The sequence below is a fragment of the Lepisosteus platostomus genome, chromosome 25, assembly GCF_059453375.1.
Source record: "Lepisosteus platostomus isolate fLepPlt1 chromosome 25, fLepPlt1.hap1, whole genome shotgun sequence".
Taxonomy (NCBI): Eukaryota; Metazoa; Chordata; class Actinopteri; order Semionotiformes; family Lepisosteidae; genus Lepisosteus; species Lepisosteus platostomus.
In genome coordinates this window covers 14,151,428-14,174,782 of record NC_142635.1, presented here as the reverse complement: position 1 = coordinate 14,174,782, position 23,355 = coordinate 14,151,428, and the positions used below count along the sequence as shown (strand labels likewise).

General features: G+C 45.2%; 1 protein-coding gene across 1 annotated transcript in view; it reads left to right on the top strand.

Annotated features, from left to right (window-relative positions):
* Window positions 1–23,355, top strand: part of LOC148641184 (somatolactin-like) — a 127,348-nt gene that overhangs the window by 17,394 nt on the left and 86,599 nt on the right. Inside the window, exons 6-7 of the transcript XR_015930096.1 lie at window positions 3,575–3,644; window positions 6,632–6,715. The gene's annotated coding sequence lies outside the window, so the exon portion shown is untranslated. The remainder of the gene's footprint in view (window positions 1–3,574; window positions 3,645–6,631; window positions 6,716–23,355) is intronic.

The window sequence follows — 23,355 nt, the reverse complement described above, 5'->3', positions numbered from 1 at the left end:
TTCATTTCTGTCAGATTTGTGGAATTTGGATGGTTGGTGGCTCTGATTGTGAATAAATTATTACATTTGGCGGGTGTCTGCAATCTCAGATTCAGAAATGCTCAAACCTTCATGCGTAGCAGGATGGGTTTGAGTTACAGGGAGCTCTGAAACTTGTCGATCTAAAGAAAAAACCCCATCACAGCATAATGCAGTACAGCTACGCTCTGGGGTTTTGGTTAAAATCAGTCTGGAAAATAAAGAATTGAACTCCCAATTCAAACTGACTGTGAGTTGTTGATAATTTCAGTTTGAAATGCTATTGAAATCTTCTGTAAACAGATGTTCGCATTTAGCGATGTTCTGTCTTGTCCACCCTTCAGGTTTTCCTGCCTGTTACAATCCCTGGGGACTGAATGCCTCTCCTGTGAGCTGAAACCTTTTCAATCAATATAAACAGAGGGGCAGCATGACTGAAAGACTTACCTCCCTCAGAGACTGATATCATTAGAAACAGACATTACATCACTGGTGCAGAACAGCCAGGAGAGTGGGTCTGAAGCCTGCTCTGCAGTACCTCGTAGTCTGTGGCCCACACTCTGGGAAAGGTGAAATTGAAGGTATTTGTCAAGAGAGAAGTTAAATGTGATGTCTACAGACACAGGAGGGCAGCCAGCAATATTGATTTCTGTCTCAAGCCAGAATCTGAAAATGACAGACATACTGTAATCACCCACTTAATTGTTCCTCGCGTGCTTATTTACTGCTCAGACAGTGTGAAAAGCGGGGAAACCTCTTTTATTGCAGGACAGCCGAAGGATGGAGGCCAAATAAAACCAGCTGAACTGCTATCTTCCGTCACTCGAATCTCGAGAACGTTTGCAGACGAGAGGAGGTCCTTAGATTGATGAGAGAATCGCAACAAGCAGTTACTTGACAGAAACCAGCCAGCACATCAAGACGGCTGGTTAGCTTGTTCCAGACTCCCACAAACCTTTGCGTAAAGGCTTGGCTCCAAGGTGGGCTGAACAGCCTATTCTCATAAATAATCCTGCTCGTGTTCTCATGCAGTAAAGACGGTTAAATATCACATTAACAAAGATGAGGAAAATGCAAATTGAATTTTTCTGGGAAAATGCATTTTTTTTTTAACTATTGTAGCTCTTGACATAATGAACAGTTATGAATATGTGCTGCATCCTAATGAATCTCATCATTTTTCATGCTGTGATAGAACATGAGCTGGGCAGCAGCACAGGCTGTTTGTCAGGATTGTAGGAGCAGTGACGGAGGAGTTTACATTAACCGCGGTTAATGTAGCGTTCAGATTTAATTTTGTGTAAATAAGAAATACAGCACTGGAATATTATTGACTTTATTACGGATGCACATCCAACTCTTGGAAAGGCGGTTGCGCCTTTCATAAACTACTAGTATGTGACTTCTTCCCGGGCCTCGAAATTTCCCGTCTGTGCTGTTGGGTTGTTTCTTTAACGTGGATTGAATATGCAGCCCTGTGCTTTCTGCGCCGCTCGGATTGACAGACGTATGAATGTAGATTTATGGAGTTGACACGGCAGAGCCAGAACAGCGCTGTCTCGGGTGCGGAGCTGTTGGCAGATTTGCGAGGTGACGCAGGCGTGGGCCTAACTGCCTCGGGTTGGCTATACCGCAGGCTCTCGGTGTGTGTGCCCCAGATAAACGCCGCAGACAGTAAATCACCGAGCGGCGGCTGAACCCTGATGAGATTGTCAGGGCAGCCACAGACCTCAGCCCCAGCTGCTTCAGAACAGGCTCCGAGCCGGGCGAGGTGCTCTCTGGGCTCAGAACAATCCAGGTCCACACCGCGGCGGTATTGCCACTCCTGTCACTCCTCCTCCGAGGAGAGCGAGGAGCCCGCTTTGTCCCTCCTGTTCAGTCGGTGTGTTGGTTCCTGGTTCTGGGAGGTCGAGCGCCGGCGTTGTGAAATCTCATGAGCACTTCTAGGGTTTTCCCATCAACAAAGACCTTTTATTTAGCTTCTCAGCTCTGATCTGGGGGTCTCCTGCCCAATGTGGCCTCTACTTCAATCCCACAGCCTGGCACTTGGCCTCAGTCTGAGCAAAATCTCATTTTTTTTTACATTTCTGACTTGATATTTCTTGTCTTAACCCTTCAAAGTGTTGTGGAATTGAATGTTTGAATGTATTATTGCTTGAGAATATCTTGCAGTCTACATACTGTAACAGATCCTCCTACAGGGCAGCATGGACTTGAAGAATTGGTGTACGTAAACAGTATCTTTCCTCATACAGCTGAGGCAGCTATTGAGCACAGGTTGGACATGTCTGATATTTCAGTCTTTTTCTCCCTCAGTCTGGTCCTTAGCCTTGGCCATTGTACTTCCCTGTGTGTGCTTACAGTGCTCTTACTGTAAGTATAGCGGCAGATACTGTTTTGCCAGGGATCGAGATTTAGCCACGGTCTTTTCGCCAGCCTGACACAATAACAGTGAATGTATGATGTTTCTCGATTCAACTTTGCAGATCTCTTCCACGTGGCTTTGCGTTGTCTCACTTGAGACCTTACCAATCGGCCTGCCTCTGTCTTGTTCCGTTCTCTTTCACAGCGAGAGAAATCGCTGCTGGTCTCTCCCACAGTCCTGTGCGGTAGTATCTGGAGTGATTGCGCTCAGCTTACTGCGGTCTGGCCTGAGCTCATCACCCCCGATTCCTCTGCTCCGTCACACTACCACAGTGTCTGTCCTCTAGATGGCGTCACCAGTCTTGTGTGAAGGCTGCCAGGTCGGTGTCCCTAGGGCTGCAGCCAGTCTAGCAGCGTGCGGGCTTGCCGGTTCTCCTCGACGGCATGCTTCTGACACAATTGCATCAGGAGCTGTGCTCACAGACCTACAACCATGTGGAAATGTAAAAGCAGCCAATGAGAGGAGGCCATTTGGTCCCATATATCTCCCCTGGTCGCTAAGGGATCCTGACTTCTCAGTTTCCAGTCGCAATCTCTGTTCCTGGCTTCGGCAGTAGCAAGCTGAATTGACTTCCTCACTACTGTACCTTTCGGCTGTATGTCAATTCACTGCATGTGACACAACCTTTCACACTCGACATCGATCTAGTGGTGGACCGTGGTGACATGGGAGCCGGATCTACTGCCTTACTTGCCGTTCTTGGGCCTCACTGCTCAGCTCCAGTTCGACACGTTCGATTCCGGACTGGGCCGCCTTCTGCGTGGAGTTGGCACGTCTTTGCTGTGTTCACATGGGCTTACTCTGCGTGTCCTGTAACGGACTGGCATCCTGTCCAGGATTTTGTCCCACTGCGCTTCCAGGATAGGCTCAGGGTTGCGGCAAACGCCTTAACAAGATTAAGCAGTGTGATGATAATGGATGAATGGATCTATCAGGTGACGGTTCTATTGAACTGTATCCTTTTTAGCAATATTGTAGAAAGTATATAATGTGGTGAACAGATGGGTGCTTAGTATTTGAAATGAGGTTTGACAAGTTCTTTTTAGCACTTAATTTATTCTTCATTCTTGAATTCATCGCGTTTGAGTCAGCAGTGTCTTGACGTGCTTTCTGTGTGTTGGTCTGTTTCAGTCAGGCTGTTCCAGTCCCAGGAGAGGGGAAGCAGGAGCACCGCCTGGTGGGACACACTCTGTGCTTGACGGTAGGTGTAGCAAATTCTCAGTCAATTGTTGTAGTGAACAGATTGTTCATGAAAACTAAAAAATTCGTCCAGCTTTTTCCTTTATGCAACCTCGTGATTATTTACCTCCCCGGTGGCATGATTGTGTGCAAGCCCAGAGTGACACTGGGAGGGACACTGAAGTTCACGCCCAACGATCTCTTACAACACACTGGCCTGGAAATGCCGCTCCGGAGGGGAGAGCACCACCTACTGGCTGTCACCACTGACAGCAGCAACCTGGTTTTCCAGGACTGACCAGGCCAATTAGTAGCAGGACCGTTATAACAAAAACTGCAGAGGATTGTAATTTTCTTTGTGCACAGCAGTTTTTCACAGGGGCAGACGTCTTCAAAGAGATATTTCAAAAACTCAGACGTCAGGCCGGATAAAGGCCCTTTCTTTGGTATCAGTTTGACTGTGAGGAGTGCCAGGTTTAACAGTCGACGTGCAATATGGTGAGCTGCCGAGAGTGTTTGTCCCAGCTCTCTGTGTGACCCACCTGATTGTTTTGTTGCGTTTTCTTGCTCATTGTTCTGCCTGGGGTCGCTGCTTCCTCTGCTCAGTCGGGCTCCCCGCCAAACCGCCTTATCGCGGCTCGGCAGCCCCCCGACAGGATGGGAGGGATCGCGGAGGGGGGGGGGGGCGGAGTGGTCACCTGTCTGTCAGCAGCGGGTCAAGGCTGGCCGCAGTCAGAGGTGCTGAATGAAATCTCAGTCCAGGCAGTGGCGCTCACAGTGGGATGAATGAAACCCACCCCCCATCCCCCCCCGCCACTGATTCCTGTTATTTCACGGAGCTCAGGGGACGAGTGCGTGCCTGTGAATCCGCTGGCTGTTTCTGATGCAGAGGTCATGAATTACAGGCCTGTGGCAGCCATCACCATTCTGTCATCTTTTGTCCAAACAGTTTATTGCATTCAAGCCAGTCACTCTGCTACTATGGACACGAGTTCTCTTGCTCTTTTCATTTTATCTGAGTTTGGTATTTGTTTTGTTTTTTTTAATTGGGCCAATTTCTCTTTTGAGATCATTTATTCGGGGAAAGAAACGGCACAAACGGCAACATGAAAGAACCACCCCATTTTTTATCTCCAGATTCTTTCTTTAAAATCTTTAATTGGATTATATTAACAACGAAATTGGCTTTCTGAATACTTTTCGGTTGTAATAGAGTCCCAGGAAACTCATTTGTTTATGGAGAATGCCATTAAAAAAGCAGTGCTGTCACGGAGCCTAAAACTAAAGGTTTGACTTTACCTGAATTATTTATCTGTTCAGTTTTCTGAGGCGAGCCTGACAAAATATGAGACGAGTTGAAAATATTGCGAGAACCAACCACCCTGCTTAACTTTTACTGCCTCAAAATGGGATAAAAAAAATTCTTGCTGATTTCTTCATGTCAGTAGATCCTTTTCGCCTGACAGCTGCTTCACTGCAATACAGCACCATCTCCAAGCTGGTGACTGTGAGATAACAAAGGTTTCAGAGTGGTCTGTAAACAGCACAGTGATGCAGCATCAGACGTGTGCTGGTTTGGTTCTGTCGTGTTTCAGATGTTGCCTCTTGGTTTCTTGAGGCAAGCATGTGAAGAATAAGAAACTTTCTGATCCCTTTTAAGATGTAAAAGGCCGGGCAATTGCATGACTTGAATTTGGATTATAGATAGTTGACTGAACCCCTGGGAAAAGCCGAAAACAAGGCTGGAACTTTGTCTGTTAAAGATGCATCATCTCCCAGCAGAGATGTAATTTGTGCTGCAGAGCAAGTGCTAAGGACTGCTAGTCTGCAAAGCATGTAGCACCTCGCTTCAGGCGGTCTTGAAATGCTGACTTAAGCATATATGGTTATGCATTTATACATTACTTAAATAGAATGTCGTTCTCAACTGTGACGAGTTAAAAGCTGCGCGAGAGTGGAAAAATAGAAACATAGTTTCGGAGTAGTGGCTTATCATCTGAACACAAGAAGGCTCAAGACCCAATAATCTCCCAGACCGGAACTTTCCCATCCTGTTGCTTGGGAACCCAACGGGTATAACGCCATCACTCTCCCAAACCCATTGAAAGACCGAGTCATGGACGTCTTGCGCCAACATAGCACACTACTGGAATGTGTTCGCCTTTTCAGGCATCTCAGACACAATCCAGTGGCAGGAGAAAATCACAAGAGCCGCTGTTCTTTTCTTAGTCCGGCCATTTGAGATTGAAAGCAAGTAGGATTCCGAGCCGCCGAATGCCTGCCTACGCTGGTTTTCTGTCCCGTGTATCGCCATGGAAACAGGACGCGCCCCAGCAGACTGTCCTGCTCATGACCAGAACGCATGGTCGTTCCAGCTCATTCGAGCAGGAAGCGCATCACTTACTGTGGTATAAATCAATCCAGCTGTACAGACAAAATGCGGTCAGCTGTACCCTGTGACTGTATGGTGTCTGTGGCACTGCACTTCCGGCATTGGCCTCTGGGGACACAAGAGTACACGTGAGAAGTAATCGTCAACAAGTGTCCTCACCTGCTGCACTACTTTTCCCCTTTCTAAATGTACATTTGTACATGTGGCACAGCTCATGTCCAGAGAATGATTCCTCCCGGTCCGTGTCAGTCTTGGAACATGTGTCTCCCGTACTGAGACGCACAGTGAAAATGTAATTTATCCAACGAAACGCGATTATGGGGTCACCCAGGAGTGGGGTTCCAGGGAAGCAGGTTGTTTTCAGTACCGTGGGCTGTCCAGTCCAGTCGGTTAGTGGCACAGCCTGGACTGGAACCCGTGACCCTGCCCACATACCCGCTGAGAGTTTATCTTATGCACTTGAGTGGAAGTTTTCGCTGGGTGAAGCCCGAGACCCCCCCCCCCCGTCCAAAAAAAGATTTTCAAGCAAATCTGACCCCAGTGCTCCAGAGGTGAAAGGTTTCGCAGGCAGCCGAATGAACTGAGCGTTCGGGCCCTTTCCCTTGCTGTTTTCACAGGTGGGCAGCTGCTGCAGCAGGGGCCCGGGGACACAGAGCAGCGACCAGACAGCAGTCCTCAGGGTCAGGCAGCAGCACGATGAGGTAAGATCGGAGCACCGTGTTGAGATCCAGCCGCTATACAGTATATCACCTGCCTGCACCAGCGTACTGCAGTCCTCCAGGAAATTGCCTAATAACAATAAAATCAGGCTAAATGAAGACCATATTTTGCAACGGCCGAGAGTTTTGGAAGGAGTGCAGTGTAAGGGAGAGCAGAGGGAGTTTATATGAGAGAATCCGGGACACTTGGAACCAATTAAAGCCAAAAAGCTGCCAGTGTTTTTTTTCCCCTCCCCTCGGCCGTGCGCAGGGGGTAACTTCCTTCCACTTTCTATTTCTGGCTGGTTCAGGAGAGAGCAGTTCAACAAACTCTCCCCCCCCCCAGCTGGCTCGCTGTCCCACAGCCTTGCACACAGTGCTCTCCCGTGAGGTTCGAGAGATCCTTCCAGTCTCCCCCACAGGCACGCGCTGTCCCGGCTACACTGGGTGTGCATCGGCTCAGGGGCTCGAGCGAGCACTCGAACCCTCCTCTCACTGCCCGCGTGTGAGACGACAGGCCCACGAGAACCTGCGCCCTGTGAGCAGGACGGTCTCGTACGTTAACTTGTTATCAGTCTCGTTTTACTGTTGATTAAACTCGCACGTTTCTCCCGTCGTCCAAATTAAATGACCCGCCGTGTGATTCGGTATTCAGGTGGGAAGGAATTAAAAGCTGAAGGAGACCAGAATGAACTACTGTGTCAGGGTGTGAATTGAATAATAATGATAACTGGTGAAATTCAAACAATTCCAAACACAGATGTCTAGATGCCATATGCATTATAAAGCACTAAGAACAGTATTCATAGATATGTTGTTTTCACTTTCACTAGGGTCGCTATAATGTGTTAAGAGGAAAAAGGCTGTAAGTTATAAGGAGGTGATAAAATGAAGAAAGTGGTAACTGGTGTCTTAAAATACAACTGCTGAATTATACTGTATGCAGGATTCCTGAGTATGTTGTACTATGTCTAATGTTTAATAGACCTCCCTTAAACGTTTTTTTTATTTCCCCTTCCAATCTGAAATGAGCTTCTCTGCCACAAGATGGCAGTAAAACCTCTCTTATACTCCGGCTCCATGTGAACATAAACAAGCCCAACACTCCCTGAATTAGAAAACTATTTCATGAAGCATGATGAATAATATTGTTGAAACCTCATGATGGATAATGAGAGTATTTCACAACACTTACTGGCAGTCCCTGCGAAAGATCTGTGTTTTGTCCACTGTTTTTAATTAGTTGTTGGTCTGTCTTAGAGGTACTCACAAATGTCTCTTCAAGTTAGATCCCGAGTGCAGCTTTCAGGGTAAAACAAGACCTGGATTATTTCTAGAAATGTTTAACCAAGTCAGAATACTGTATGTGGGCTGAGCAACACATGTTAATCGAGCACAGGTTCAAGAGACACAAGGGAGTCGGTGAGCGATGTTGGTATGAGTTCTTGTTTTTTATCGAGAAAGCTTGACCCCATTCCGTTTCAACGGTTATTTAACGAATTCGCCCATACACGAGTCTCATGCAGCTCTTGCAGCGCCTTCGTGTTCTTTAGATTATATATCGGCCTGCTTCTCATTTCATTTCCTCTGTCGCTGCCTTGCTTTTCGAACAGCCTGACGTTATTCGCTGTCTTCCTCGCAAATCGATGTGTCTCGGCCCGTGCCGCTGCAGCGGACGGTGGGCTGACCGTGTGTCTCGTGGGGCGGAGGGGACCCCCAAGGCCGGAGAGCACCTCGGGGGTTCGTGGTCAGCTGTGCTTTGGCACTGGGCCTTTTATTCTTTTAATATTTCGACCAGAAAAGAAAAACAAGGAAAGGAGGCCTGGGGGGGGGGGCGGTATCTCGGGGGACACAGGCTGCTTGAACAAATAGAAGTTCTAAGAACAGATTAGAAAGAAATGTCTCTCGTTTCCCGTGCGTCATAATTCTGTCAACACAAGCGCTCGGGGAGCAGCGACAGCGGCGGGCCGAGGCCTGTCCGCCGCGGCGTCTGACCCGGTCCTGGGATGTGCATCACCAAATGTGAACGCGGCTGGGACGGGGTACGCAGAGAGGAGGAGGGGAGGGGCGCAGGAGCTCCAGCGGCGCCCATTCGGGAGCCCCAGTCTCGCGGGGAGGAATCCTTCGGCCTTCGGTGGATCGGACTGTGCGGGAGGCAGGCTCCCCTCCTGTCACCGTGTTAATTGGGAAAATATTTTAGCAAAAAAGTGAATAGCGCCCACGGTTCTCCAGTAAGCGCCATTTCTTAGACATGCAGGAGGGGGGGTCGTTGGTGTCACACAGTGATGTTCAGCTCTTTCTGTCTGAAAGCGCTCTTCTCTCAGGCCTAGACTTGTGCAGCCTGTGCAGGGCTCCCTGGCTCCTCAGTGCTGCGAGGTGACAAGCCGTTGCCTCTCGTACGTTTGGGATTTTACCTGTAGTCCCCCTTGCGGCCTGAGAGCGGGGTGTGTAACTGCGAGCGGGACGTTCTGTGCCGGTTGCCGGTCCGCTGACGGGTCGCGCCCCATCCAGCCCGCGTGCTAACACAGCCAAACACCGAGCTCTTGTTTAGAGCTGGGCGGGCACTTGGGACAGCTGCCTGGACCTAATTGCTTCTTGTACTTTCCAAATGGCAATTAAAGATAAACAGAACGGTCGATGGGAACAGGCGATGAAAGCCACTGCAGACATTATCTGGCATCAGCCTAATTGTTTAAAATCTTTTTTTTTTGTTGTTACTCCTGGATTCTTAGTATTTTGGGGAGCGGCTGTTTATGACTAAGCTCATTTGCGTGACTTTGAAGTCTTTGCCAAGATTTCAAACATTCTTGTAGCAGCCCGTGTTTTGTTTTGTTTTTTATTTTCGTTTTTTTCTTTGTAGCTATTTTGACTTGAAATGGTTCCAAAGCAGCGTTTTTTTCCATCTCAAACGGCACGGAGACATGCAGAGGGGAGAAAGGGTTTTCCCAAGAAACACCGGTACTTCCTGCGCACCTTAAGATCCAGCAAACACCCGAGGCTCGGGGAACAACAGCGCAAACTGCAGCAACACAAAAACAAAACAAATGCATTTTTAACGGTACCTCAGGCAATTACATTTTGTGGCAACCGTTTTATTATTTTTGATTTTATGGGAACATTGTTTCTCTCAGATTGATCAGATGAAGCAGGGCGCACAGTATCTACAACAGAACCCCTCTTAGAATAGCATGAGAAGCATATTGCCAGTGATGACTTATTGTTAGATTTCAGTACACCAGCCAAATGTATGAATTCACAATTGATTGCCTTTAACACCGGATTTTTTTTTCCATTCCACGGCAGCAGAGATTACACTCAGAACCTTAAACGAAGGCAATGCCCTGTATGACACTGTGGCGTTTCAGATGGACAGCAAACGCAAGTCTTGAAAAGTAATCAGACAGTGCAGACTCCACTAGTAGCTGTTGGGTTCACAACAGGTTGTGAAATCGGAGAAAGTGATGTACCCCCCCCCTCCCAGCCTCCTCCTCCAATGGGGGAGGTAGCCCTGCAGAGGAAGTTGCGGCCTGCTCTCTGTTTCAACCCACCCAGCCACACACTGAAGCTGGGCCGCAGCCTGTGTGCCGGCAGCCCCTGCACAGAGAGTCCAGGAAATGACCCGTCCCAGACAGGAAGTGCTGTGAGTTGACTGGTAGCAGAGAGGGGAATCGCTTATGTTGGATGGAGATGGCGCTTAGCAACCACAGAAGCAGTTGGAGGAGGAAACAGCTGGGGGGAAAGAGAAAGCTTGGAGCATGGTGTCTAAGCGGCAGTTCGGTTGCAACAGTTAATGAACATTAATCATAGGATGCGAACAGCATAGGGCAGACCATTTATTACTTGGACAGTGACATCTTCCATGCCGAGGGCACACAACTGAGAAAACTAACGTTTAGAAAAATGAATTCGCAGTGACAAAAAAAAAGAATTAAAATCCCGAAAATGGTAAACGACACCGAATCGCATGAGTTTCCACTCAGGGCTACAGCAGCCCCCTTTTCTCATTTCTGCAGGACGTGGCAATCAGTCCCTAACGGAAATTCCTCACTTCATTCGAGTTATTTCTCGCTATTTAAAAACGGTTTCCATTACGCCTTTAAATCTGGGTGCAGCCGCAAAAGCTATTTCAGAGCTAAGCGAGCACAGCGAGGCAAGTGAAAGTTCTGGATCCAATAATCCTGGAACACTGGCCTTCCCTCTGAGGGCTGCCTGTTCAGAGGTTGAAACTGTGACGCTGGCTGCTCTGGGGATGTTTTCCCTAGGGGTCGGGAAGGCTGATGTCTGGCTCCCAGATTGCCGTCTCGCTGGAATGCACGTGATCCAGCCCTGGCTACCGCAAGCCTCCGCAGAATCTCTGATCTCTTTCCACTTAATGATCGGCTAATAAACGATAAGGGAATAATCATTAGAAGGCTTAATGATAACCTTCTGGGCTCGGTCCTTTACGAGAACAAGATGACATCGCCCCTCTGCCTGCTCAGCAGCTGACGCCCGTGACGCGGCGGAGCAGAACCCACACACCTCTCTTTCCAGTTGTCTGTCCCCGGCGGGATTGCTGTGGAAAACCTGTGGGACCGCTGGGGTTTTGAGGTTGGACTGCAGGGATCCGTAACCTTATCCACAGGCCTGTGGTGGTTGTTTTGTGTTTTAAAGCGTGCGACGCAGTAGAGCATCTGTATTTTGCTTCCAATCTTATGATTATAATAATAATAATTGCTTACACTTATATAGCGCTTTTCTGGACACACCACTCAAAGTGCTTTACAGGTAACGGGGATCCCCTCCACCACCAATGTGCAGCATCCACTATCTTGTTCCGCTTCATTATTTTTATCCCCCAAACTTTCACATTCGGAGCGTCATAACGGAAAGCCTAATGGGAGAAAGCTAGGCGTTTTGGTCTGTAACAGCAATATTATTCCAGGAGGCTCGTTCTAATCGGCAGGCGGGCAGAGAGTTGGGGGGGACACGTACTGGTGGGTATACGAACCAGCTTGAGCAGGCTGGTGCTGTGAGATGTCATGAGCTGAAGAGGACAGGAGTGGTCACCCCCAAGGTCACGGACGCTGTGTTGGGGCACCCACGCTGCGCCAGGATCGGACAGAGCTATGGTCAGCACCTTGGTTATCCAGGGACTGCTCAGCAGGAAAGACAGAGGCACCGAGCTTCGGGTCACGGAGCGAGACCCCAAACCTGGGGACGTGTATCACATGACAACACTAAATTATCAGCACTGCCCCTGAAGAAAATAATCGATGTGTAATAACGTGTATTATAGTACTGAGGAATAGGTGTGTCAAAACAGTCAGCTGCTTTCTGGATTATTCAGGATGGTCTTTTGGTTTAATGGGTTTTACAGTCTCCAACCTTTGTAGTGATGGTAATGCATATACAAATGTTTCTTTCCATTCCATGTATTCTGTGAGTGTTATTAGTTATTCAGTGTCTTCTCAGAGATCTTAGTCTTCAGGAGAGCCAGGGGCCAACTTAACTTTTAGGCTGATGATTTCCTACCGTCTGCAACAAAGAAGGCTCGAATGATTTACAGCTAGTGACATCACCAATGTCACGCACTCGTGAGTTTAAATCTGTCACATCTTCAATCTCTTTGCTAGGTGGCGTGTTCAGAGCATATGCCTGAATCGTGCGTCCTCAGGAGCTTTAGGATCATCAGTAGCATTTAAGGGAATCTTTCTTTTGATTTTGTTTTCTTCAGTCTGCCTCTAATAAGAAACTGTTGGGCAGCCTTTTTTTTCTTTGATAAACAAACCACAAAGTGTGCTGAGGATAAAATGATACTGGCAAATTCCACACAAAGTGTAAAAATCTTTAAAAAGGAAGGAAAAAAAAAACGTTTGTGGATGTTATTCCCGTATGTTTTGTTGCATTTTTAAAATGGTTTACGTGCTGGTTTGTCTGCAGGTGAAAAGAGACCCCTGATACCTTTTGGTCATTATTTTTTAACCCTGAGAGAGATTGCAAAGCCCATAGAAAAGCTCTCGATCATATACTGTATAGTCTTTATGTCAAACAACAGGGCCTTTTTGAAAAAATACCTAAAAAAAATATTTGAATGAATACCCTTCAAGCAGTCGTGTATTAATTAGAATACTTTCTAAGTATAAGAATACTTATTAATTAATAGAACTGACAGAACTGACTTCTATATGTAAATGTTTTCATATATATATATTTTAATAGGTGTGCTATCCAGAAGGGTTATTAATTGCCAATTAAATGATAAGTGAAGTGTAATCTATGGCACATTTTTATAATCTTCTAATATTAATAAGAAACATCTGGGTTTGGTATTTATAGAATGATATAAAATTTCATGGTGTCTGTCACCCAGCTGCTGAAGAGCACATCTGGCACAGACTCACTGCTAACTTGGAACAGGCACTGGTTTTTTTTTCCGTCTTTGTTGGTTATTAAAAAAACAATCCTCCTTTTGAAAAAAATCTGAAGTGGCTATATCAGTGAAAACAGCCTTTAAAATGCCAAATGAAATGGAAAAAGTCAAGCCTTGTGTTTGAAAGACACTCTGCCAGAGTTTCTGTAAGGAAAGCTTACAAAAAGGCACACCTATTTTTAAACAGCTGAATATAAGAATTTTACAAAAATAACTCAACACTGTAAAAGCTGTGGTCAGATCATGCTGTGTTAACATTTTACCAGATCTCCAAAAGTGCAATTTCTGGCAACTTAATATATTAATGCAAGAGTTGAGCTTAATGTATTGCTCGGCTCTGGTTGCGGTGCCTTAAATTGGATATATTATTTGAATGTGCTGTGCTTTGTGCTCAATTCCTTCATACCTCTTGCAGTGCTTTGATTTCCCTCTTCCAGTCTTCTGCAGAGGACACAAGAATGACCACATAGCTCCCAGCATCTCTAGAATCATCACAGTGTTCCGATTGGTAATCATGGGGCAGTCAGAGCTGTGGCAGGCCTACAGAAGGGATTTCTCACACAGGGAGAGAAGGGTGATGGCTGGGTAGACTATCCTAGAGGCAGACTATCCACTGTGCAGAGGCATCAGACAGTGCAAAGTGCCTGGGACTTCCGTCTGTGTGCTCTTACCTTCCTGAGCAAAATCCAGAGCGCAGACAATTGAATACACCAGATTGTTCTCTCTTTTCTTTCAGCAAGCTTGGGATATCCCAAAAACATCAAAATCAAAGAAAATCTTGTAACTAAGATCGCACGGGGCAAAAGGGTGCAAGATACTAGAGATCGGTACAGTTTAGTTCCAGACTCCTCTATAATCTCGTATGATGAGGGATGGAGAGCATTCATTCGAGGAGCAGCACAGATTGTGCTGTATATCCACTGTCCAAAGACACGGCTGACATCAAGCTGCATGGCACTCTGTGACCCCTGCCTTGCTCTGGGACTTATGACAGAGCGTTTTCGGATTTACAGGTCGCCGAGGCGAGATTTGGGTGACTCCTCTCTGCCGTTGTCATTTTGAATCACGCTATACGCTGTTGCGACTGCAGTGTAAACTCCGGTGCCGTTATCTTTTCTGCGCTTGCTAGGCCCTGCCTGCAGATACAGCAGGTTGCCTGCCGTTTTGGTCAAGGGGAAGTCTGAGCTCTATCGTTTCTTCAGCCTGCTCTGAGCGAGAGCTGAATCCTCCCCCCTGCCCCTTTCAGTGCTGCAGAAGGCATCTTCAAAAACTAGGTCCTCGTTCTGTCCAGAATCCCACTCTGTTGGTTCTTTAATAAGCTGAGTCAGGGACGGTGCCTTTTTTCACGCAAGCACGTGTGTGATGGAGGGTTTAGACCCTGAATGTATTTTGTATTTACAAGGCTCAGTTCTCCTCCTGAGGGGTTTTTGACAGGGAAGCCAGTGAGGCTTAAAAACACGACAAGACTCTGGAATGTAGCCTGTTTTCTTTGGAGCAGTTAGCAGCATACTTGAGCCATATGTATGTCTGAGAGAAAGAGGCTTAAATTAAAGGCACATTGAAACACAGAACTGCAGTACTCACAATTGTTATGTCTGTGATGAAAGTCGATCTGTTCTACACAGTGTCTTGCTTTGTTGATGCTGCTAGTGTACTTTTCTATAATTATTATTAGTAGTTGAAGTATAATTGATACTATTCTGCTTCAGGGAAGTTTATTTTGAAGGGGCATTAAGAAATTAAAGCTCCCGAAAAGTTATTTCAATGCCTTTCTCGTTAAAATGAAGTTGTTACTTTTGATTATTTTGCATTCAGCGTATCCCACAGAATTCATTCAAGAAAACTGGAAACTAAATGTACTCTAAGCCCAGCAATTACACGGGCACATTGTCTCAGATGAGCTGTTGGATAACCACCCTGAGCCTGATGGTCACATCACCCGCTGTGATCATTTCTGTTGTTTTTTTCTCACAGGTGTTTGATTGACAGGTCCGGGAGAGTAAGGTGTAAGACGTTTTGGCTGGCAGTGTTCGATATTAGATCATTTATTTTTCTCACCATCTTCTTTTCACTCGAGCCTAAGACTGCTGTTGTTGAATGGGCTATTCCAGTAATTCCCAGAGTTATTTATTTCTATAATTTAATTATTTTAGGAGGAAAAAGGTCTTGTTTATTTTTCTCGTTTTCACTAGAAGTGTTTTTTCTCCAGTGTGATATCATTGCCCTGTGCACTGCCCAGGTTTCTAAAAAACTCTCAAGACTCAGTACATCTGCAGCATGTCTGGTCTTGCAGTTAGGAGTAATTTGTGCCAGGGGGCGACAGAGAGCTTTAGATGAAGAACTGTGGTCATTGGGCTGCAGTTTACACTGGCTCTGTGGCTTTCGTTGTTTTTTTTTTGGGCCCATGGAACATATCAGATCCTATTATCTCAGCAAAGCCTAATCATCATTTGTTTCATTTTGACACATTTTTGAAAAAAGACCAGCAGCTTCAGAAATCGTTCCCCTCCACCACCATAAGTGTCTGTGGTGCCTTGGAAAGGCCATTTGTCACTTTTAAGTTATGCTTGCTTTAAAAACTCACTCTTTTATTCTGACTACTTGTCACAATTAATGATTCATGTGCCATTTATCCAAAGGGGATGAAAGTTGAGTGGGAGCAAATTTAGGTCCATGTGACAAGAAAATGTCAATTTAAGAAGGAATGATTAGAGAGTATTAACTGAATGATGAAATAGTGAACTTTTCTGTTTTGGGGTATCTTCTTTTAACTCTTTTATGAGTAGTCTTCCTATGGTGAGGGAAACAAATTGATTTCTTTTGTTTTTTTGTCTTGGACTATCTTTGAAAGCCAGTGTCCCCTGTCTTCATGGAAAGTAAGCACCTCTGTACCAGCATTTATTGCACATTTAAACCCAAGAACAGCAGTCACATGTTTACACAAAGGGTTGTAGGTGTCTGGAACAGGCTGCAAAGCCATATTGCATGATCGGATGAGATTGTAGGATCAGTTAGCTAATAACTACTAAACAGAACGGAACGGTATGGTGTGTGTAATCATGTCAGACAATAAAATTAGGTTAACATGTACAGCTGACCATCTCTTCACAGTTAATTCTGGATTTAGATGTATTATTATTATTATTATTATTATTATTATTATTATTATTATTATTATTATTATTATTTTCTTTATAAAGAAGTGCTTTTCAAAACCCAAGGAGGCAGTGATTAGTGATAAAGAAAAAAAAAGTACAACAAAAGTAAATTAAAGTAAAAGTAATAATTAAGCAAGAACATACAGTACAGGATCGAATGTATGTCCAATCAGAGACGGACCCTGGTAAAAAGGTGAGTTTCGCATTGAGGTTTGAAGACGGAAGATTATGAGAAAGGGCATTCCATAACAAATGTCAGGGAAGACCATCACCGAACGTCAGAGATTTGGTCCTGGGTACAGTGAGCAGAGGAGCAACCTCAGCTGAACGGAGCCTCTGGGAGGGAGTGTAGACGTGGAGGAGTTCAGAGATGTGTGATAGAGCCAGCCTTAAAAGTCAGTAACAAGACCTTGTATTGAATACGTGACTTTATAGGCAACCAATGTAGAGACTTAAGTGTAGGCGTGATATGCTGCCGAGGTCTGGTGTGAGTTAAAAGCCTGGCTGCACATTTGGACACTTTGCAACTTGCTGATAAGAGAGTTAAGATCACTTTATTAGCCCTATACAATTTCTTGCATTAGGAATTCATCTTTTTTCGCATACCCCAGCTTGCTCTCCATGAGACACGGGGAGCCCCAGGTAGAATGTAGCTTTTGCACAATTTTCTGAAATCACACCTGAAGGCTTTGTTTTTTGTTTTGTTTCTGTAGTACGTGTGTTTTCATATCTTATTTGGTCCAGATGTATATGAAGGGTTAATTATTTCAATTAACTTCAATAACGTTTCAGTGGCGCAAACTGATCGTTGTGGATCGGCTTATTGATGATCCAGCTAGTTCAGTACTCAAAATGTCTTTATTTCCTTTGTACTGGGGAAAATGCATTAACTACACACAATCAAAGTGATCTTTCACGAGAACCCACAGGGCTTTCCCTGGCAAGGTGGAAATTTGGCAAGGTGACATTTGGGTTTCTCTTGAAATTAACCACACCACACACATTGCTTGTATTGCTCATTGGGCATTTTTCTTTCTAAAGGAAAGAAGTATGCAAACGGTGTCAAATGATGAACTGCTCATATCTCGCTCTAGTCATAGCAATAGGTTATTAAAAATAAGGAACATGCTGTACTTTGTGGGGCTACTGGCAGCTTCTTATGGGTCTGGGAGAGTTTACACTGAAGATCATCCTTATTTAGGCTTCTGAACAGAGAAGTTACTTCAGTTCACATAATTTAGCCAAGAGTTCATCTTCTTGGGCTTTGCGTTTTAAAGCGCTTTCTATTTTTGTTGCGTTTACATTCCGTATTTCTCTACTAAAGCTGTTGTATAACAATTCAAAATTAATTAAATCTATTGCATGTCCATAACATCAGTTTCAAGCGGTTCTATTTTCTATAATCTTCTTTTTACCAGGCCTTCAAACAGAGATTTGTCCTAAAATTCCTGTTTTATAGCCACATATCTGTGGTTTAAAGGTCAGCCTGAGGTCGGTTCTTTTTTTCTCATCTTTTCTGGATTTTTTTTACTGATTACAGCAAACGAATGTGATGAAAAGGCCAAGATATGTCTCCTGTCTTGCCCTCTCTTCTGAGCTATCACTTTAATGTGGTTTGGCTCTGATGAGTTCGCCAGCACCTCTCATGCTTTTCAACTTAAAAAAAAACGAATGCAAAAAATGCTTTTCATAATGCGGTCATTCAGGCATGAGAGAGGAGAACTGTAAGGGCTTCGTTTGACGGTGGTCTGGGTGGGACACCCAAATGATTAACCTTTGAAGGCAAGAACTTGGGCAAACTTAAATCCGATTTCAAATGTTGTCTGAAATATTTTGAGAATTAACCTTCAGATGTTTGCAATGAAGCCTGACTGGAGTTGTTTTGCTCCTTTCCAGAAATGGTTTGAATCATGTGTCAGGAAGCTGAGAAATTGCCAATAAGTAAGTACCACTGACAGGCTGAAAGAGGGTGTTATTCATGGTGCTATGTGTCAGTATTTTTTTATCAGCTCGGGTGCTTAATATCCCCTCGCAGAAGCAATGTTTAATTTTGCGCTGCTCTGCTTACATTTCACTGGTTAAGCCTGAGTGCAGCACACCTGGCACTCCAGTTTCACAAAGCACAGACCCCGTGCTGTTCCACGACCAGAAATAAGTTCCACTATTACAATGCAAATAAATCAGATGTGAACTCATAAAGAAAAAAAAATGCTTCCAGTGTAAAGAGATGGCCAAGTCCAGTGTGTGCTGTACTTTGCTTTGACCGTTTTTCCTAATTGAATCCCAAGAGGGGGCAGTACCCAGACATTAATGCCCCCACCTTGCTCCTATCTTTGTTTTGTGGTTACGGCTTCATGGAAAACAGCCCCAGCTACACAAAAGACTTTCTAACAGGCTCTATCTCGAGCATTCCTGGGTTCTAAAGCAACATTCTGCAAAAAACACAAGTTCTTCCATTTCACTGTAATGTGCAGCTTGGGAGAGATTGGAACAGCTCCCCAGCCATCTTGTTGAGAAGCTGATCCTGGCTTCTTTCAAGACACAGCTGGATGAGATCCTGAGGACAGGAGCCGTTTCTTTACACTCAATGTGAACTTCTTTACACAAGGAGAGATCCTTAAACCATTCAGCTCTTACTGTAACTACCACACAGGCTAGTTGTGCTGAAACTTCACAACAGTTCTTAAAAGGAATGAAAATCTCCTCTTCCTTCTTCCCCTTTATTTTTATTTTTTTAAATGAAGCCCCTTGTATACAGACCTGTACAAAAAGGTGTCAGGAGAGAAAACATTTTAAAAGTTCTCCTGGAACTGAGCCGTGGTCAGTCAGTCAGATGTAGGTGGCAGTCAGTTTAATTTGGCAGGTGAATTGATGCAGTCTTTCCCAGCTGAGGTCTGCAATTCAAAAGCTTTGGTTATTTTAAACATGTCCCACATCACAACGCCAGAAAGCAGGCCAGGCATCTTAGGAATCGTCCTCATGAATGATAGCTAGAATCCTCTGTATAATTTAGTAAAAGACCAGCTTCCGGAGACTTGTGTTTACATCATCACAGTCAGGTGGCAGTACGCATTTAGTGGTATACTGCCTGTTGTACAAAATCAAAGAGACAACTAAGGAGTTTTTAAAAAATTTTCCCAAAAGAGTTCACCATAGCAATTCTGCAGCTGCTCGGTGAGGAGGCTTCACACACTGAATGCAAGTTGATCCAGTCAAGTTTCCTTCAACCCTAGACAGCTGACCTTAAAACCTCACTACATGTTTTGAAGCAGCAGTGTCTAATCTGAAGTAGGATCGTTGCAATGAGACAGGAGAGAGCTGCCTGGCAGGCCAACCTGATAGCTCTCTCATACCCCTCAAAGTGATAGCTTGCCACTCTGTAGTAGTGGGTTTTTTTTTTGCTTTCCCCGCAAGAAATCATATTGGTACCTTAGATGTTCACCTGGCAGGAATCCTCACAGTAACTGACATTTATATTCTTGGCACAAAAAAGAGCCTGCCAGTCCTTTAAGAAGCTCATGCCAGTGTGTCTTTGCTTCAGATATTCCTGCAGCATGAGTGATAGGTCTCTTTTTGTTCAGCATCTCCGTCTGTCCGTCTGTCCCATTGCAGGAGAGACAGGTGAATCAGCCTCTCGTTGCTGTGGAGTTCGGTGTTAATTTAGGTCTTTCATGACTTTGGGAAACATCCTAATGCATAGAACCATCAGTTTTCCAACAACTGATCAAGCCACGGTTTCACTCAGTTTGAGAAAACATTTACAGTCTCCGTGTCTGACGCAGGGAGAGGGGGTCTCTTCAGCTACAAGAGGGTGGCTATCCAGAAACTGCCCAGAGGACTGCCTGCAGCAGATAAAGACAGTAGTGCTGGAATATGCACTGGAGTGAAGAATGGAAAGGAGGGGTAGCTGTAAACAGCTGTCAAAGTTATGGGAAAACGAAAAAGAAGAGGAGGAAAAAGCAGCCATGCGTTATGTGTAAAGTTTATTAGAGTCAGCATTGTCTTGACCCAGGAAGAGGCTGTGTTTATCCAGAGCTACCTAAGCAGTTCAAGTTACGTTGTCTACCCCAAGAAATAACAAGAGAGAGACTCCCCCTAGTCCCAGGAGAACAGCATTTGGAATCCATTAGCGCTGCCAGGGATCAGCACATAAAACTTTATTTCAATTTCCTACACCATCTCCTCGCAGAAGCGTTTTTTTTTTTGAATCGGCAAATGAAAGATATTCAGGCCAGAGATGAACCAGCAGTGTAAGTAAGAAGCCAGCCACGTTTCAGGAGGCTGTACATCTGGCCAGCTGTTGTAGCAGCACATGCACTTAGGTTGAAATGTTTCTGCATGACATCCTGGACCGAAATGCGTTTTCAGCAGCCTTATGGGTAACTGCAGTAACGATAAGACCAGGAAGACCGGTCGTGTTTACTAGTTCGTTTTCGCAACTTAAATTTCATTTCTTATAATATATCTGTCAACCTCAGATGTCTGATAAGAAGCATTCATTTTGCAAAAAGAGTTTCTTCACTTGAAAAAAAAAACCTTTTCCTATGTCAGTGAATTCTCTATTTACTAAATTAGTGGGAGGATAGATTTAAAACTTGCATATACTGGTTTAACCTATACTGGCTTATAAATGCAAACGTTATAAAATCACCAAACAGCGGAGTGACGTTTTGAGTCAATTTCTTAAAAGTGCATCTGAATATCTACATCTGTGTTACCCGTAGTACTCATTCCTCCTGAAACCTTTGAGTACAAAGATAATCTAAGAAGCCTCCACCCATCCTTATTTAGATAAGTTTAAGGGCAGGCGTGCAACGCTACAGGACAGAAAGGACAGAAAAAGTGCAGGAAAGCAAAGCAGAGAAGGAAGCATGGTGTCTTCAACAAAGCAGCTTTTGCAGTTTCTAAATACCAGTTAGACGATTCTGTACATTACTGTGATGTTTACGAATTCCAGGGGGAGAAAGGCATTCTGGGCTGATGATCTAGAACTTCTGGCGAGATTGTTACTGCAATCCCAGGAGGCACAGAACCCCTGGCAGGGCTCCTGTCAGCTTCTGTATTCACCCTTGCAGCTGTCCCTCAGGGACAAGCAAGCACTGAATGACGTGTTGGGCGCAATAGGAGCAGCTTTAACGGGGCATGGACTCCGACATATTCCTTACTCAATCCCCTCGGTATCTCACAGATGGCTTTCTGTCCTGGCTATGAGGGGGGTAACGTTGTGTCTGACTGAATTGCAGGTTGTACTGGCTCCAGCAGCGTTTGACACGCTGGAGGTCCAGTGGGGATCGTTCTGAGAGGGAAGGAAGATGGCAAGAGTCTGTCTTGAGTTTCTGAGGCCGACACAGCGGGCCCGCTACTGAGAGGATATTTGTTTTGACTCTGGGAGGGGGCGGGGATCCTAATATTTCGACGAGAGGGAGAGTTTATGTATGCAGATGAGCTGTGAAACATCTACCAGAAGATCATTTTACATGATTCATGGCTTTTCACTCAGGCAAGTATTTTTCGCCACCTTCACTCCTCCAGTTTTAAATCACACCGGCGCGTATATATTTTATACCGTCCTCGGTCCCCGAGGTGCAGGACGGATTGAGTGCTGAAAAACTATGCGAGCCGGAGCCAAAAGAGGTCCAGAAAAAAGAAAAAACCCGCTGGAATCAGGCAGTGTCTGGGGGCAGAATTCAGGTATCGGATTCTTGTGCCGGGGTTTGGCCCTGCATCCCTCTTCGGAGAGAGAGAGAGTACAGTCTGGCTTCATTAAACGCACTTGAAGGTTATGAATGGGCCCCATCTTGCTTCTTATGCCCTTGAAGATTCCAGCTGCTTCCCATTACAGGCCAGGGAAAATGTCATTTCTCCATGAGCCGGCACAGGCACAAGCTAATCCCTGGCAGGTAGTTATGACAGGACCCAGAGTTCAGCTGTTAAGGAGGGAGCACGTCCGGGCCTGGTGTCCGTCCAACTCCAGACCAGCCTGCCTTCCTTGGCCTACTATTTATGCAATTCATGGATTTTATTGCTGTTCCTTCATTCTTTTTTTTTGTGCTGCCTCTCCCCCCCCCCTCCCCCCCCCACTTTAATTTATTACACAGAAAGAGGCTGTAAGATGGAGCGGGGCTGTAAACGTTACTTTTCCTGGCAGAAATCCAAAGGGGAAAAAAAAAAAGGAAATTCTGTTTTGGCCAGAGTCCTGACTTACATTCTGTCTGAATTAACCCAAAATAAATAAATATAAATAGCAGCAGATCTCATGTGGGTTTTCTCACGTATTATTAAGGAAGGTTTAGGCAGAAAAGGGGAGGTCAGGGAGGTCTTGCACAACTAGATGAACCGATTTCTATCAAGCAGGGTGTTTGATTAAAGAATATTGCCACTCATTTTAAATTTCCAGATTTTTCTTTCTCTGTTGTCTTTTGGACTACAGATGCAATTGCTTTCAATAAGAGCTCTCAAGAGGAGGGCAACATTTCATGCAAATGCAGTACCTAACAAAATAAAGGTGTGCATTTCAGTCCACAGTGCGGACAGCTGTCAGGCATTAGAAAGAGAGAACTTCAGCAGAGCTGTCGTTATACCTGAGTCCTCTGTTTCCCCTCATCTGCAGTGCCAAGCTAATTCAACGTTTATTAGTTAACACCCTGGATTGTGGAATGGCATCTTATTTTATAGTGACCATGTCACTTCCCTGAAGACCCTCAAAGTGGAAAAAAAACAATACCCGGAAGAGATTATTTTGTTGTTTATCAGCTTTCATTGTATCGGCAGCGTCAGAAATGTCTCCGCATAGTTAGAGCACATCTGTTTTTCTCCTGGTCAATAGCTGGTAGTTTCAAACGAAAGGCAGTGGGGAACTTGTAGCACTGGGAGCATTGTTCAAAAAAACAAACAGGAAAAGATAACTGTGTGATGGTAAGAAGCAAAAAAATAAGCTGATGACTCATGTTTTTTGTGCAGTGTGGTTCGCATCGCATTAAGGTCCCGTATTGCCACAATACTGGAGTCCGAAACTAATTTGGGTTGGGTGATCCAGTGGCTGGAGAAGCACACAGAACTGGGCCTCACTGGTT